This window comes from Schistocerca nitens, chromosome 4, assembly GCF_023898315.1.
Source record: "Schistocerca nitens isolate TAMUIC-IGC-003100 chromosome 4, iqSchNite1.1, whole genome shotgun sequence".
NCBI classification, from domain to species: domain Eukaryota; kingdom Metazoa; phylum Arthropoda; class Insecta; order Orthoptera; family Acrididae; genus Schistocerca; species Schistocerca nitens.
The window spans coordinates 858,702,246-858,718,692 of record NC_064617.1 but is presented as its reverse complement, the minus strand read 5'-3'; positions in this window follow the sequence as shown (position 1 = coordinate 858,718,692).

Sequence of the window (16,447 nt, the reverse complement as noted above, 5' to 3'; positions counted from 1 at the left end):
ACGGTGCACTTCTGTGGAGCGTAACCCTGCGCAGGTTTACAGGAATATTTTCAGCGGCAACTGTGATAAAAAAAAAAAAAGATAGGAAGCTTGCAACTTGAAAATTGCTCTCTCTCTCTCTCTCTCTCTATCTCTCTCTCTCTCTCTCTCTCTCTCTTTTCTAGAGGTTGTAGAGGGGACTTAGTAGATCAAGTTTTACATAAGGACCTATGTCCGGGAAAGGCATCCAACGGCGCTACAGAGAGTCAAAACTACAGATGCCGGCGTCTATAAATTTATGTGTATACAGGATGATTCCCTGATGATGTTACAAACTTCCTAGGACGATGGAGAAGGCTGAATGTATCAATGTGAGGTAAGGATCCCTGTACTGGAAACGAACGAGTCAAAAGTTATAAGCGAAAACCGTTCGGATACGTCTGACAGTGGAATACGTGCAGTGGTACTATTTTTGCTAAGAGTTTAGGGTAAGAAACTTTCATAAGTGGTAGCATGGAACAAAACAGAAAAAATGTCTAGCATACATGGGCTCTGAAATGGGTACTTTAAGACCTATGAGCACTTGTTCAGTAGAGGAAATGCGTTTCACAGCTGCGAAGATGAACAAGTGCTGCTCATGCATGTTTAGCCGGTCGGTGTGGCCAATCGGTTCTAGTCTCTTCAGTCTGGAACCGCGCGACCACTACGGTCGCAGGTTAGAATGCTGCCTCGGGCATGGATGTGTGTGAGGTACTTAGGTTAGTTAGGTTTAAGTAGTTCTGAGTTCTAGGGGACTGATGACCTCAGATGTTAAGTCCCATAGTGCTCAGAGCCATAATTAAAGTTCCAGTTTCAAAATGCTGTAGAGAGAGAGAACCACTACTCAGAATGACGCCAAATTTGAAAAGCATATTATTGACGCATGGGGAAACGTCATGGAACAAAAAAATTATCGAAAATTTTACCAATAAATGGAACTGTAAGCGTCTTAAAATAAATGGGGTCGGCTACAAATGAGATGAATCGCAATACGGTGGCTATGGTTCGAGTTGCACATTACACCACCGCACTATTCAATGTGCATAACTGCACAAGCACGGAAATCAACAGTTGTGGCATTGTTTGTTAGATAAGCCCATCCATCACGGTAAGGTCGTACCACATCGGACGAGAAAAATCGGTTTTTAATTGTCCTGTTGCCAAAAGCCAAATAAAAAGCAAAATGATGTCGGTTTCTAATTGTCGTGAGACTGGCGCAAGACACGTTCAATATGCTGCCCACCGTTTTCTGCCATAAACTGAAATCGAGAAACAACATGTTTCACAACAGATCGGTGTACCTTTGGGGCGACGTTCAGTATGCGTTGCGCAATGCGCGCCTCCAGTTCAGCTACGTTCGTTATTGAAGCACTGAACACAACATCTTTGAGATCACCCTACAGCCAGAAGTCACAGAGATTAAGATCAGGTGATGTGGACGGACACACTGTAGGAAAATGACGGCTGATACTTATAGCAATTCCGAAATGCCTCAGCAGCAGCCGCTTCACCGACTGAGCAAAGTGCAGAGGAGCGCCGTCTTGCATAAAAATGATACTGTCCACCCGTACATGCTGTTGAAGGGTTGGAAGGACAGTGGTGCACAAAAGACTCTCGGAGCGTTGTCAGTGACGGTACACGTAACGGGAACCCCCAGGACTCACCTCCTCGAAAAAAACACGGGCCTACGATAAGCGATGCCGTCAACACGCACCACGGAATCACCTTTGCAGGATGAAGTGGTACCGGTTAACAAGCGAGCAGATTTTCCATTTAACATATTCTGCTGTTCTGCTTATTGACTTGTTCTTGGAGATGTAAATGAGCTTCATTTGTCCATAGAATGTTCCATGGCCATTGTCTACTTCCATGCGAGCAAAAAATTCCAGAGAGGACCTTTGTCTTGGTGGCAGGTCAACATGATGCAGCTCCTAAACATGAATGATGTTGCCAGGAAAACAATGTAGGATGTTTCGCAGGATTTTATACACCGTGCTCGCAGGTATATCCGAGGTTCGGGCACTTCCCCGTTCACCGCATGTTTGCACACCACGCTTCGACCCTTCTAGCAATGCTGTGCCCACATCTTCGACAGACGTCGGATCAACTGCTTTCCTCCATATTTCACTTCAAAATAAGCTGTATTTTTGTATTTTGTAACCGTTTTCTCCAAACCGTTAGCAGACATCGGACGAACGCCTTCTTTCATATCCTTGAGTGTCCGAAACTTCTGCACGGCGCCTGGTGAGCAGTCACCATTCGTGTTAAAGAGCTGTACCTGTAACGCTCGATCTTTCATGGTGACAGTCATGCTCGGCCTCTCGGGCGGAAACTAAGGAACATCCGTGTGCCGGACATTTATTGGTCATTTTTTCCCATGCCGTTTCTCCCTTCGTCAATAATACGCTGTTCACATTTGACGTCATTCTGAGCAGTGGTCTCTTTTTACACCGTTTTGAATCTAGAACTTTAATTGTGGACATGCTGTACTATAAATTTGGAAGAAATCGGTGACGATCAGTAGGCAAAGCCCCATTGTTAGTGAAAAGATAACAATTGATGTAGAATGTGAAGAAAATGTTTCATTTGTGCTCGTATTACCATGTTCCGTCAAGTAGTGACGTGAAATTTGTAACATGTTTAAATTACAAGTTCGGCGAAAGACCTTTTCGGAATGCAGGTCTGCAGCGTGTGACAGATTATGCGGCGTTTACTCCCAAGCAGTGGAGAATGAACAGAGAGAGAAAGACAGAATATTTGAGGTTGTGCCGTGTTGCGTTTGGCAGTCGTCGCTAATTTGCGTTTACTGGTTCGCGCAATAAAGGCCGCGGCCTTGGCTCGTTTCTGTTTTACGGCGGCTTTATATCGTTCGTTAATGAAACCTCGCCGGCACAAAAGCTACGTGCTCCGAATCTAGCCCTCGGTTCTGGCGCGCAATCAAACGGCCGTGAAAATCCGTCCCGCCGGTTCCTTTCATCGCGGCTTTCCCACGTCAGAACAGAGGAATTCGTGTACTGTTCAACGGTGAATGGCACCACGAATATTAAACGGCGCAACGGTCGAGCTGTTACTACACTGTACCATCATGTCTCAATCGACGTACTACGAACTTCGCTATAGAATGATGTGTACACGAGTCGTTTAACAACGTGGACAGTGTTTAAAGACTTCGATCTCAGCTCTAATGGCACGTGTTTCATTTTTCGTATTGTTTGATGGAAATAGGTAGCGAAACTAGAGGACTACTAAATGCGGGGGCTATCCAGGAGGTAACGACCTGCCCTGTGTTCCTCCTACATACATTTCTACGAATGCTACCTTTCGAGATTTTACAACAAAAATGAAAGAATTAATTTCATTGTTTCTCTTAATATTCGCCTTTGCTTTTTAGAAATTTGCATAGGTTCCAACTAATTCTGGAACCATATTTCTCGACTCTGATGTTGGTAGTTACTACAGGAACATGGCTTAGAGGGGTTCAACAGCTTCTTGGGGTGGATAAAATCATGGTACTCAATTTTTGCTGGACTTAAACGGATAAAAATATTATTTATACGATAAATAAGGCAAATAGGACCAATAAGAAATAAATTCCATACGTTATCCGTAAAATTACAAAATTGTAACAGCTGGCACTGTTATTGTTTGTCTGCAAACTAAAGATCGAGTGAACGAGTAGCCACTGTGTCAGCCCCACTACGTGATGAAGAGGTCCTACAGGCTGTCTTCAAAGTTATACAACCCTTCCGTAGTGTGCCTTTTAAATCAGTGGCGACGCAGTGCGCAATGTAACTTCACCAGTAAATATGTTAACACAATACTGAATACAGAAATTTGTGATTGATACAACTAATGTACGAAACGCTCCAGAATATAGTCTGCTTAAATCACCGCATGATGTGCTGCACGCTATACCGGAAATTGATTTTTACTCATCCTGTACGACAGTTGTAGGTACTCCGGGAAAGACTACTTCCCCACCGCAGTGCGCAATATTACTTCACCAGTAAATGTGTTAACACAATACTGAATACAGAAATTTGTGATTGATACAACTAATGTACGAAACGCTCCCGAATATAGTCTATTTAAATCACCGCATGATGTGCTGCACGCTATACCGGAAATTGATTTTTACTCATCCTGTACGACAGTTGTAGGTACTACGGGAAAGACCACTTCCCCACCGCCAGCGCTTATTACTCTTCAGATTTCAGATACAGAATATCACGAACAGTGATACGAAGTTATCGGTTGTTTTTCCTGATTTTGAAACGTCCCCTCAAAAACAATTCGTGAATTACTGTGCTGGTGAACCTTTACGTTGATTGATTGTCAAACAGCTGAGCAAAACTGAACGTACTCAGACGTTACTCTTTTTACTTATTCTGATCAACACTAAACTGGCACACAATATTTTTAGTACAACGCAATCTGACTTTCAAAAATCCCTACAAAAGAATGGCCCTGACTAACAATAACCTGTACCTTTCATGAATCACTTACCTCACAAAAATCTTCGTTACTCGAACTACTGCAATACAGCGAGCGCCAATACTGGCAGCTAAATAAAAGATTCTAACTACTGAAGGCACTAACTACTGATAGGCATAGTTAGCAAATGAAAGATTTTGATAGAGAACAAACAATGTATTTACCTTAATAGCTTTCAAAAGTCTTACAAATTTACTGTCTCTGGTGGACACAAGTCCAGATCATCCGCTCTCAAAACTCCGCCATCTCACTTCCCCACATCGACCAGTGCTGGCGGCTCACCTCCAACTGCGCAACGGTACACGCTGTTCACATCCAACTGCCCAACACTACAATAGCGACTATTCCAACAATGCCAACCAGCCAGACTTCACACAGCACAGTCAGTGATTTTCATATAGAGCGCTACGTGGCGTTATCAACATAAAAACCTAAACAGCCTACTTACAATTTCATCGACGACTTGTGGAAAACAAACAGGTGTGTATCATTGATCATTAACTGTTCTGCGGTAGGATGTACACCGCGCAATAGAATTAAAGGATCACTTTTTCGAAGCCCAGTAATTGTCTCCTATTGCCACGCATAAGTTTGAAATTTGGCACAAAGGTGCCTACAACATTTCTCTGTAATGGAGCAACATCGTGGCGCCCTGCGACGTTACCCTCGCACTCGACGACGTTTCAGACAGCAACGTGTCGACACCTGAGAAAAAAGGACAGAGCTCAGAAGTTCATGCGATGTGTAAAGTGGGTTAATGATGTCAGATTGTCGTCACAATTTTATCTAACGCTACGGTCGACGTGTCACACGTCCCCCTGTTGCTCATCACACTGCAGACTGTCGTATTCGATCTCGAAATGTGTCGGAGTTAACTTTCCAAGGAAAGGAATGGATTCGTGAACGCTCCTTATGCCACCCCTTGAGGCCTTTTCGTGTAGATTCTAAGGTGCAACTCAAAAGAAAGTCGCGTGATTTCAACGCTGGGCGTCGCGCTTCTGACCTCCTTCGCAGAGGCGTCAGGAAGGAGGGGTGAAATGTGGATAAGTGGGACTGTGACAACTTTCCCATCGTGTGACATGCTCGCGGTGGCGTTGGGCAAAATCGTGATGAAATTTGGTGACAGTGTGACATCATTAACGTGACGTGACTTTCTGAGCCTGGCTTTTGTGTCGACATCTTGATGTCTGAGGCGTCGTCGAGCCGGAGGGCGACGTCGCAGGGCACCACACTCTAAGTAGCTTTGAGCCAAATTTCAAAATTATACGTCGCAATGAAAGGGTTTCGAGAAAGTGATCCTTTAATTCCACTGCACAGTCTAGCAATTGGCGCGACAGATGCAGTGTAACCGAGGAAAGGAGTCATCATTTTCTTGGAAGTGTTTCGCGAACGAACCAGATTTTTCGGCCAGAAGAAACATTAACGAAACTTGGTCACACATCTACTTTGTATAAGGTGGAGCACGATTAATGACTGCAATTCCATTTGTCCACTTGCTACATAAGTAGGAAGATCCCAGGGCGCCAGACAACAGGTGCCAATAGTCTGGCTGTAATGTCACCACCACCGCGAAGCTTCTAGCTCAGCGCTAGATGCCCCCGCCACCAAACGTGAAACACGCTGGCTCAGTTTAGTTTTGGCTACGCGTTCATGTTTCCATTTCACCCTGACGTCCAAAGATTACGCTTCTGCAACTTGGGAAAGATTGAAGCCAGTGATCTCTCACAGATATGCCAAGTAACAACTAGCCCAAGTACCTATCGCTGGAACGAACACATACAGCGACCTTTGGAGAAAGTAGATGACATAGTACGATTCGTGGAAGAACCCCCAGAAATTCAAAAAGCTCCCGGAAAGAGGCCTGGTAAAATCATATAAAATAGCCTATCTTTCCACAGGTAAATAATTATCGTGTTCGCAAACTATTCTACAAGTAGATGTTGAGACTTATTTCAGATTTGAATAAATTTTGTTCGTTACAATGAAACAACACATTTTCTGAAGGTCCTCGTAAGTCGATCTCAGGATATAATGCATAATTGCTAATTTCAATTTGGTGTTCGATAATGGAATACTAAAATAACTGTTATTTCTACACTCAACAGAAATGTACGAAACATTAAGTGATGAGGAATTATAAGCTCTTTTTAATGTCAGCAAAGAGGAATTATCTGATTGGGAAGATGATGAATTCTCGTTTTTGGATGAAGATTGTCCTGCTGAGCTCGATGAAAACGTTAGGATGTCGTGCCAGTAGCTAGGAGAATACGATGCCCTTGTGTAGTGAGTTCCTCTGTCAGTGAACATATAGATGATGTAGAAAATTTAATAAAAAGGCAAGGAGAGTTGTGTTGCAATCAATTTCAGAAGTAAGCTAAGTAAGTTGGCCAACTAGCAATTTTTTTTAAGGCAAGGAATGCTTCAAAACGCTGACAACTTGACTGCAATAAGACACACGAGCGCCAAATGTGGCAAATATTTACACATTGCGAAAAAGAACTGTTTTTAAGGCGTAACATAAAACGTACCGTAAAAATTTATTTACTGGCAGCAGTAAATTATTACTTCTCAGAAATTATTGTATGCTTATCGTTTTCTTGCGTTTATTGAGCTGTTTTAGAACATTAACAAAAACCTTCATTGGAAGTCATATATTTATGAAATACTAACATTAAAAATCCTATTTTCTCTCTGCTTTAGCATTTACAGTTTACTGCTTCAAATGCATATAAATTATAAAACTTTATGTATGTATGTATGAGGGGCGTTCAATACGTAATGAAACACATTTTTTCGGTCAATTTTGGATGAAAAAATGCCGAATTTGTTGTGGGGCATCGCAGGATATTCTCGTTTCAGCCCGTATATTTACATGAAACCTTCAATATGGCGTCTGTAACGGAGCTGCGCTGCTCATAAGCCACACATCACGCCGATAAATGCCAAACGACGCCTCGCTTGGTGTAAGAAGCGTAAACATTGGACGATTGAACAGTGGAAAAACGTTGTGTGTAGTGACGAATCACGGTACACAATGTGGCGATCCGATGGTAGGGTGCGGGTATGGCGAATGCCCGATGAACATCATCTGCTAGCATGTGTAGTGCCAACAATAAAATTCGGAGGCCTTGGTGTTATGGTGTCGTCGTGTATTTCATGGACGGAGCTTGCACCCCTTGTTGTTTTGCGTGGCACTAGCACAGCACAGGCCTACATTGATGTTTTAAGCACCTTCTTGCCTCCCACTGTTGAATAGCAATTCGGGGATGGCGACTGCATCTTTCAACATGATCGAGCACCTGTTCATAATGCACGGCCTGTGGCGGAGTGGTTACACGACAATAACAGCCCTGTAATGGACTGCCCTGCACCGAGTCCTGACCTGAATCCTATAGAACACCTTTGGGATGTTTTGTATCGCCGACTTCAGCCAGGCCTCACCGACCGACATCGATACCTCTCCTCAGTGCGGTATTCCGTGAAGAATGGGCTACCATTCCCCAAGAAACCTTCCAGCACCTGACTGAACGTATGTCTGCGAGAGTGGAATCTGTCACAAGGCTAAGGGTGGGCCAACACCATACTGAATTCCAGCATTACCGATGGAGGGCGCCACGAATTTGTAAGTCATTTTCAGCCAGGTGTCCGGATACTTTTGATCACATAGTGTAGATTCGCAACAAATCTCACAAACGGTATCCACGTATGCCGCTGAATGTACCTACACAAATAAATCGCTGAACCACATAAGTTCAGAAGATATGACGTCGCAAACACTGAGACGCATGAGAAACTGCCGCATCATACACGACGTTCTAATTTATTTCTTTATTTCTTTACTACTAACTCTATTCAAAACACATTTCGCAGACACACCATTGGATGTACCTGCACAATTGTATTATTGTGCATCACATAATCAGGAGATATGACGTCATAAAAATCGAGCTGAGTGAAATTAAAACTGCAGGGCGAAGTTCGCTGGACATTTGGATTAAATACACGTACAACTATGCGTGAAATATGTTAAACATGTGTGAAAAATATTTGACATTTGCGTATGAGGGTAAAGCCACGGGTGAAGAGCTCTTCCTAAAATCATCGAACGATTTCAATCAAATTTGGTACTCACGTTAACTACACACTGGAAAGAAATACTGTGGGGGTAAGAACCACCAGCTTCCTCTTGCGGGGAGTGTGATAACGATGAGAGAGACTGAAGGACGAGGAGATAGACAGACAGCAAGGGGGAAGGAGGAGACAGGCGCAGATCGGAGGAGGAGAAGATGAACAGATATAGGGGAGAGGGAAATGGACAGAGAGAGGGAAGAGGAGGGGTTGGACACAGAAAGCAAAGGGGGGGATATGAATAGGGAGAAGAGGAGCAGCAGCAGCTAGAGAGAAAGTGGGAGATGAGAGGATGGACAGAGAGAACGGGGGTGGGGGGAGAAAATCGATAAAGTGAGGGGGGGAGGATATAGACAGAGAGAGAGTGGCTGAAGGAATGGACAGTGTGTGGGAAACGAAGGTGGAGGAGGTGGAAAGAGAGAGAGAGAATGGTGTGTGTATACTGTTGAATAGAATGGTTTTATTCACGAGAGGGGAAGGAAAATACAAAGTAAAGACTAGTACATTTACACGATAAGTGAGACTTGAGGCCCACATTTGTCCTTTAGTGACTCATCAACACAAACATTTCATTTGCATTTGTGTCGTAATTGCTTTTTAGCTTACTGGAAAATACGAAAGAAAAGTTTCCTGCAATTTTTTTTATCTCAAGAGTGACAAGGTTAATGGAGATCATCGTAAGAAGCGAAGATAGCGTCTGGAGTACCTGAGGGTTGTGTGATACGCGCCGCAGCACGTTTTGTATTACCGAGAAACAGGGGAGACAGTGTCGCGGACATGATACAGGGTTTGGGGTGGATATCATTGAAACAAAGACGTTTCTAGTTGCCGCGAGATCTTCTCACGAAATTTCATTCACCAGCTTTCTCCGTACGTAGGGAGAAACGATCATTATATTAAAATAAGAGAAATGGGAGCTCGTACAGAAAAATATAGCTGTTCGTTTCTCCTACGCGCTATTCCAGAGTGAAACAATATAGAATTATTGTGTAGTGGTTCGATAAATCCTCTGCCAGGCACTTAAGTGCGATTTGCGGAGTAGCTATGTATATGTAGATGTAGAGGCCCACGTCGATTACAACCACCTGTTTTACAACATGTTTGTCCACCTTTGGAATGCAGTCCAGCCGTGACTCTGTGTGACACGGACTCAATGAATCCTTGACAAATTTCCGGACATATATGGCACCCGATGTCTAAACATAGGACGCGCAATTCTTGTAAATTACGTGTCGGCTGATAGTGGCCGTTCCAGATATGTTTCATACGGTTCAGGTCAGGCGAATTTCGTGGCCGAGACACCAACGTGCGCCCCATACACCACTACACATTAACCTGGTGTAACAAGAGACGTGATTCATCAACCAGGTGACAATTTTCCATTGATCCGTAGTCTAATCTCGACGATCCCGCACAGTCTGCAGTCGTAATTGGCGATGTTGTTGGGACAACATGGAAACACGAGGGGTCGTCAGCTGCGGAGCCCCACGTTCAACAATGAGCGCAGAACGGCTGTGGCTGCCCCACTGCTGCAGTCTGTCGCCATATCTGCCAGTGACTTACAGAGCGAGCAAGCCTCCAACCTTCACGTTATGTAATAAGGCGCGGAAGACAAAGCCTTGACGCCTACACGTGATTCCCCATTCGTCTCTTCTCCGCTTTACAGTGCTTTTAGAAAAAGTCTGAAAAGTCTGTAAGGGTGTTGCAGGGTAGATTGTAAGAGCAATAACAGTTAAGAAAAAATAGGATACGTTGCACCGTTTCAGAGTTTGTCAGACCGTGCGTGCGTGTGTAAATTCAAGCCGCTCTCAGTGCGCACTAGTCTGCTCAGCGTTGGCTCGGGTTCGATCCATACTACTGTCCGATGTCTAATTTTTGTATCGCTCTCTTGTTCGGGTTTAGGAAACCAATCGAAGGATATGTTCAGCTACACAGTCTCTGGCGAGCCGCTTGAATTTGCGGGCACAACGGCCTGATTGGCTAACTTCAATGCTAATTAACTTCGAAAGAACGCAACGTATCGAATATTTTTCTTAACGATTATTTCTCAGCACAACGTATCCTGAAACACCCTTACGAGCTTTTCAGCCTGTTTCTGAGCACTCATCACACTGTCCTTACTGCGTCATGTACCCGTAGCACCAGAGTTAGAAACTTGCTACCAAGTGCAGAGAGGCTACCAATATTGGAGGCTGACCTCAGCCATAAATAAATATAAAGTAATGCACATAACTAGATGCAAGTACCTGGTATCGTTTTACTATGATATCGGCGATCAGTCTCTGGAATGAGTCACAACTTACAGAGATCTAGGTCCTAGATTCTAGCAATTTCTGTTCGGAGTGGTTTAAGGTGGAATGAGCACATAACTACGGCTGTGGGGAAGAGAGATCTCGAGTGCTGTTCGTCAGTTTCGGACGCTTACAAGTTGTATTTACGGGAGAAACAGAAAATATTCAAAGCAGAGCAGTACGACTCGCCAAGGGTTTGCTTATTCAACATAAGGCTGTCACAGAAATGTGCAACTAATTGCAAAAATGGTTCAAATGGCTCTGAGCACTATGCGACTTAACTTCTGAGGTCATCAGTCGCCTAGAACTTAGAACTAATTAAACCTAACTAACCTAAGGACATCACACAGATCCATGCCCGAGACAGGATTCGAACCTGCGACCGTAGCGGTCGCTCGGCTCCAGACTGTAGCGCCTAGAACCGCACGGCCACTACGGCCGGCAACTAATTGCAGTGGGAGGGAGCGCAACAAAAAACCTTACAAAATAATCACGAAGCATACTACTTTTTCCAGCATACATCTCATCTAACGACTACGACGCTAAAATTAGATAAATTCTGACAGAAGCGTATCAATACTCTACCGTCGTACCTTTCGCGAATGGAACAGGCAGAAGTTAAAATCAGACTTGTTCACTATAAACGCTGTAACGTCCCACCACACCGACCGATTAAACCAAATGATCACATGATGGCGCACGTACTGATTTCGGAAACTAAGTTATCGATTCCGAATACTGCCGAATCGAAATGAGGAAACACATATAACTCTCTGCCGAAAATAGCAATGATAACCCAGTCAATTAAAGTATTTTTGATATGGAATTATTAATGAATAAAATTATTAATGTTGTCTCTGATCTTTCTAGGGAATAAATATTTAAACTGGCTGTATAATTTATTTGCTTGAAATTAACTCCACTGCAAGATCAATAGATTACAACAGTGGCGTACGTAATCTACGTCTGCGTGTACAACCCGATTACATAATTTTGTATCGTGCCTACTCATGCAGATATTCCCCGCGATTACCGAAATCAGCATGTCTGAATTACTCTTCTCAAGCCGGCCGCGGTGGTCTAGCGGTTCTAGGCGCTCAGTCCGGAACCGCGCGACTGCTACGGTCGCAGGTTCGAATACTGTCTCGGGCGTGGATGTGTGTGATGTCCTTAGGTTAGTTAGGTTTAAGTAGTTCTAAGTTCTAGGGGACTGATGACCACAGATGTTAAGTCCCATAGTGCTCAGAGCCATTTGAACTCTTCTCAAAAATTTTGACACAACATCCCTAGTACGATAAAACGTACTGTAATTGCTGTAACACTGAAATGAGCTTGAGCACGACAATACATAGACATCGCAGCAGACTAATACTGCCCTTGTTAAATTTATTTTTCGATTAACTAAGCAGAACGGAAAAATAGAACTTTCAAACCAGTGGAAGTCACTATTAAATATCGACCATTGAAAGAACACTGAAGTCGTGTACACTAAACGATCAACACACAGTAGTACAGAAGCAAAAGAAATTTCCTTACATTACGTTATTTATTTGCCGCTTCAATCAAATAAAATAAAATAATTGTCTTCTAACAAAAGAATACTAGGCTGAAAGCCTATCGGTATCCACACTGGCTGTTAGTTAATTTAGACTTGTATGTAATTCTTCAGGCTTTCCCGGCGAGGCGTTGTCATGTTGGTTAATGGGATTTTTGCCGGTTATTCGCGTCTTCCCTGCACGATATTTCAACTGCGTGATTCGCAGTCTTTTTCAGGTGCTGTCAGACACTGATTCCAGTGCTCCGCCCGCTTCTTGAGGCTATTCTTCTAGCTGCTTGGTGTAGGGTTTACCTTTCGGCATTTCCTAGTACATGAGAGGTTTGTGTGTAGTTTTGTCATCTGTATTTGCAGTGTGGCTTGTGTGTGTGCGACACGGGTGATTTCATGAGATTTTATGGAGCTAATTTTCTTTTGTGGGCACTGCTTCTTCATCGATCAAGCAGTGCGATCGGCCGTCGATATCGTTCTTGCGGATCAGGTGCTTCCCCCCAGGTCTCTGATGAGGGGGTTATTTGACATTCTTGCTTTGTGGTAGAAACGTCTTGGAATCTTTTGGTGCCGCTGGAGTACTTCTTGTTCTTCAGCTGCTTCGTGCAGGTACTTGTGTGGAAATTGCGGATGGACGTGGTAAACTTGTCTGAGAATTTTATTCTGCAGAGCCTGGAGTCTCTGGAGATGCGTTCTTGCTTCATTGCCCCAAACTTCACACGCATGGTCGAAGAGTAGGCGAATGTACATGCGGTAAATGAGGCCGTTTGCTACGGAAAGATCGGAGCGGAACAAGTCCGGTGTTTATGCCTACGTTGCGCTAGGCGTTCCCTCTGCGGTCCGCGCCGCGTCTCTCGCTCTGTCCGTGGTGTGCGCCGACCAATAGCAACGATTGCAGCGTTTCCTTCTAGCCGCGGGTGTTCAGAACGCTGTGCGCGCACTTTGTGGTTGTTATCCGTTGTCAATGTAGCTGAATTAAGTTCTGAATGGCGTCCAAGCTGTGCTAGACGTTTTATATTCCGATTGTCGTCATTTGAGTCCTTCTGTGAATTCGGACGTTATGTTACCGTGGTGTGCCGTGTTAGGCGTTCCGTCGGAAGTTCCAACCCCCCAGGAGCGGCTGCAGTGTTATTTTCAGGCTGATTGTGTTCGAATTGTCGCTCGAGCCTCGGATGAGCGTCCTCAGGTATTGTGTCTGTTGTCTGAGGTACCATTTCACGTACGTCCTTTGCTACATGTACTGGGCTGTTATCTCTAATTCCATCTCTATACTTGTGTCCCTTAGGGTCTGGAAGTTGCCTACGTACCGTCTTCAAAAGATCGAGCGCTGGGCTCCAAGCTGAGCTCAGCTGGAAACAGGTGTCCCGGTTAATCAGATTCTCCGTGACCTTAATTTCTATAGATTCTTTGATGACGCTTCCCCAGTATCTCGATGTTTGTGTTAAAATCTTGGCATCATTATACTTCATAGAATGATTGAGTTCTGAACAGTGCTCGGCAATCGCTGACTTGGTTGTCTCTCTCAGTCTGGTGTCCGTGTGGTGAGTTGGGGGGCCAGCACATCAAATGAAAATCGCCACTGCGTTCCTCGAACCACTCCGTCACACTCATGTGATATGGCGCATTATCTTGTTGAGAGATGCCACTGCCGTCGGTAAACACGGTCGTCATGAAGGGATGTACGTGGTCTGTAGCCAGTGTACGATACTCCTTGGCCGTCACGGTGTCTCGTACGAGCTCCACTGGACGCACGGATGCCCACGTGAATGCTCCCCAGAGCATGATGCAGCCGCCGCCAGCTTGTCTCCGTCCCGCAGTACAGGTGTCGAGGAGCTGTTGCCCTGGAAGACGACGGATTCGCGCTCTCGCATCGGCACGATGAAGAAGCTGTCAGGGTTCATGAGACCGTGCCACGCTCTGCCACTGCACCAACGTCCTGTGCCGATGGTCACCTGCTCATTTGAGTCGCACTCGCCTATGTACGTTAACTTTGGCTCATGCACGGGGCGTCGGTTGCGGCGGCCCATCGTTAGGAGTGTTCGATGCGCTGTGTGTTCGGACACACTTGCACTCTGCCTAAAATTAAAGTCAGATGTTATTTCCGCCACAGTTCGCCACCTGTCCTGTTTTACCAGTCTACCCAGCCAACGAGGTCCGACATCTGCCATGAGGGGTGGTCGCCCAACCCCTAGACGTCTGGACGTGGTTTTACCGTGGTTGAAGACATTCACCACAGCACTCCTCGAACAACCGACAAGTCGTGCAACTTCCGAAACTGTCGTGCCGAGCCTCCGGGCCAGCACAATTCGCCCTTTGTTAAAGTCAGATACATCGCGCGCCTTCCCCTTTCTACAAACGAACAGCACGCTCACTGAAACTAGAACCACCGTGCGTGTGTCCGATTAGCGGTCATTCATCGCCAGATGACGCTGCTATGACCTGGACCGTTTTATATCGATAGTAGGTCCATGGCTCTGAGCACTATGGGACTCAACTGCTGAGGTCATTAGTCCCCTAGAACTTAGAACTAGTTAAACCTAACTAACCTAAGGACATCACAAACATCCATGCCCGAGGCAGGATTCGAACCTGCGACCGTAGCGGTCTTGCGGTTCCAGACTGCAGCGCCTTTAACCGCATGGCCACTTCGGCCAGTAGGTCCATGGTCATAATGTCTGGCTGATCAGGGCATAAATATATAGACATGAAGAATAAAGTTGTATAATGGTATTAAGTTTGTTTTATTTAAAAAATGTTCAAATGTGTGTGAAATCTTATGGGACTTAACTGCTAAGGTCATCAGTCCCTAAGCTTACACACTACTTAACCTAAATGATCCTAAGGACAAACACACACACACCCATGCCCGAGGGAGGACTCGAACCTCCGTCGGGACCAGCCGCACAGTCCATGACTGCAGCGCCTGAGACCGCTCAGCTAATCCCGCGCAGCTGTTTTATTTAAAACGCTTTAAAAGTTTTCATATAAAAAATTCTGAGGCGTTACTTTTCAGCACGCCCTCGTAAATAGTGACCGTATTTAAGAATTTAAAATACTAACACAGTTTACTCATTAAGAGATATAACTTACGTGAAAGGTTCAATACAGTTAAGTCAGACATTACAGTTATAAACTGGGCACGTGTCTTGAGGCAACATAAAACTCTGTGTGCCACTACCTAGATTTTGTTAACCTAGTATTTGAATATGAGAGCACTTACTGATTTGCAACAAACTATACACGTAATTTCAAACCTTTGTGAAATTTTTGCTCGCTGACATCCCGCACAAAGTGATGAAACGAAAAAGAAATGTTTAACGCTTACTACATTTTCGGTATTCTTGCCGTAAAACTGCCGCAACAGACATGACGTTTCAAATTTATGTCTTATTTACTCCTAACTGTATTCGCAACACATTTTGCAAGCAGTGTCCACAAATACCATGAATTTACGTGCGGAATTATGCCATTGTACGACACACGGTTCGGGAGATATGACGTCATAAACACTGAGATTCGTGGAAAATTAGTTTCTCCTTAAAACGGAGCGCAAAATACCCTCAATATACTCATCCAGTGTTTGATGATGAGAGCACTTAGCGACTTCCAACAAGTTGTAAACGTATAATAATTTGAAACGTTTTCTAAACTTTTCCTCGCTTACATGTTTAACGTCAAATATTTAAAATGTTATCGTATTTGTAAAGTAATCAGACTTTCAAGCTGTTTTATAAACGAGAATCTCGTTTCTTTTAGAGATTCTGGTGGGGGGGGGGGGGAGTATCGAAGAGTTTCTTTTGTTGTAATGCACCGCAGAAATCACAATTACATTGCGTAACATTCCCTGGAAACGTGCTTCGCAAGTAACCACCATGAGATTATGTTAAGAAAAAACTGGCGAATTAGTTATTTGAGAAATTAAGCACTATTACTACCATCCGAATGCATATATGTCTGAAGGGCACCGCAC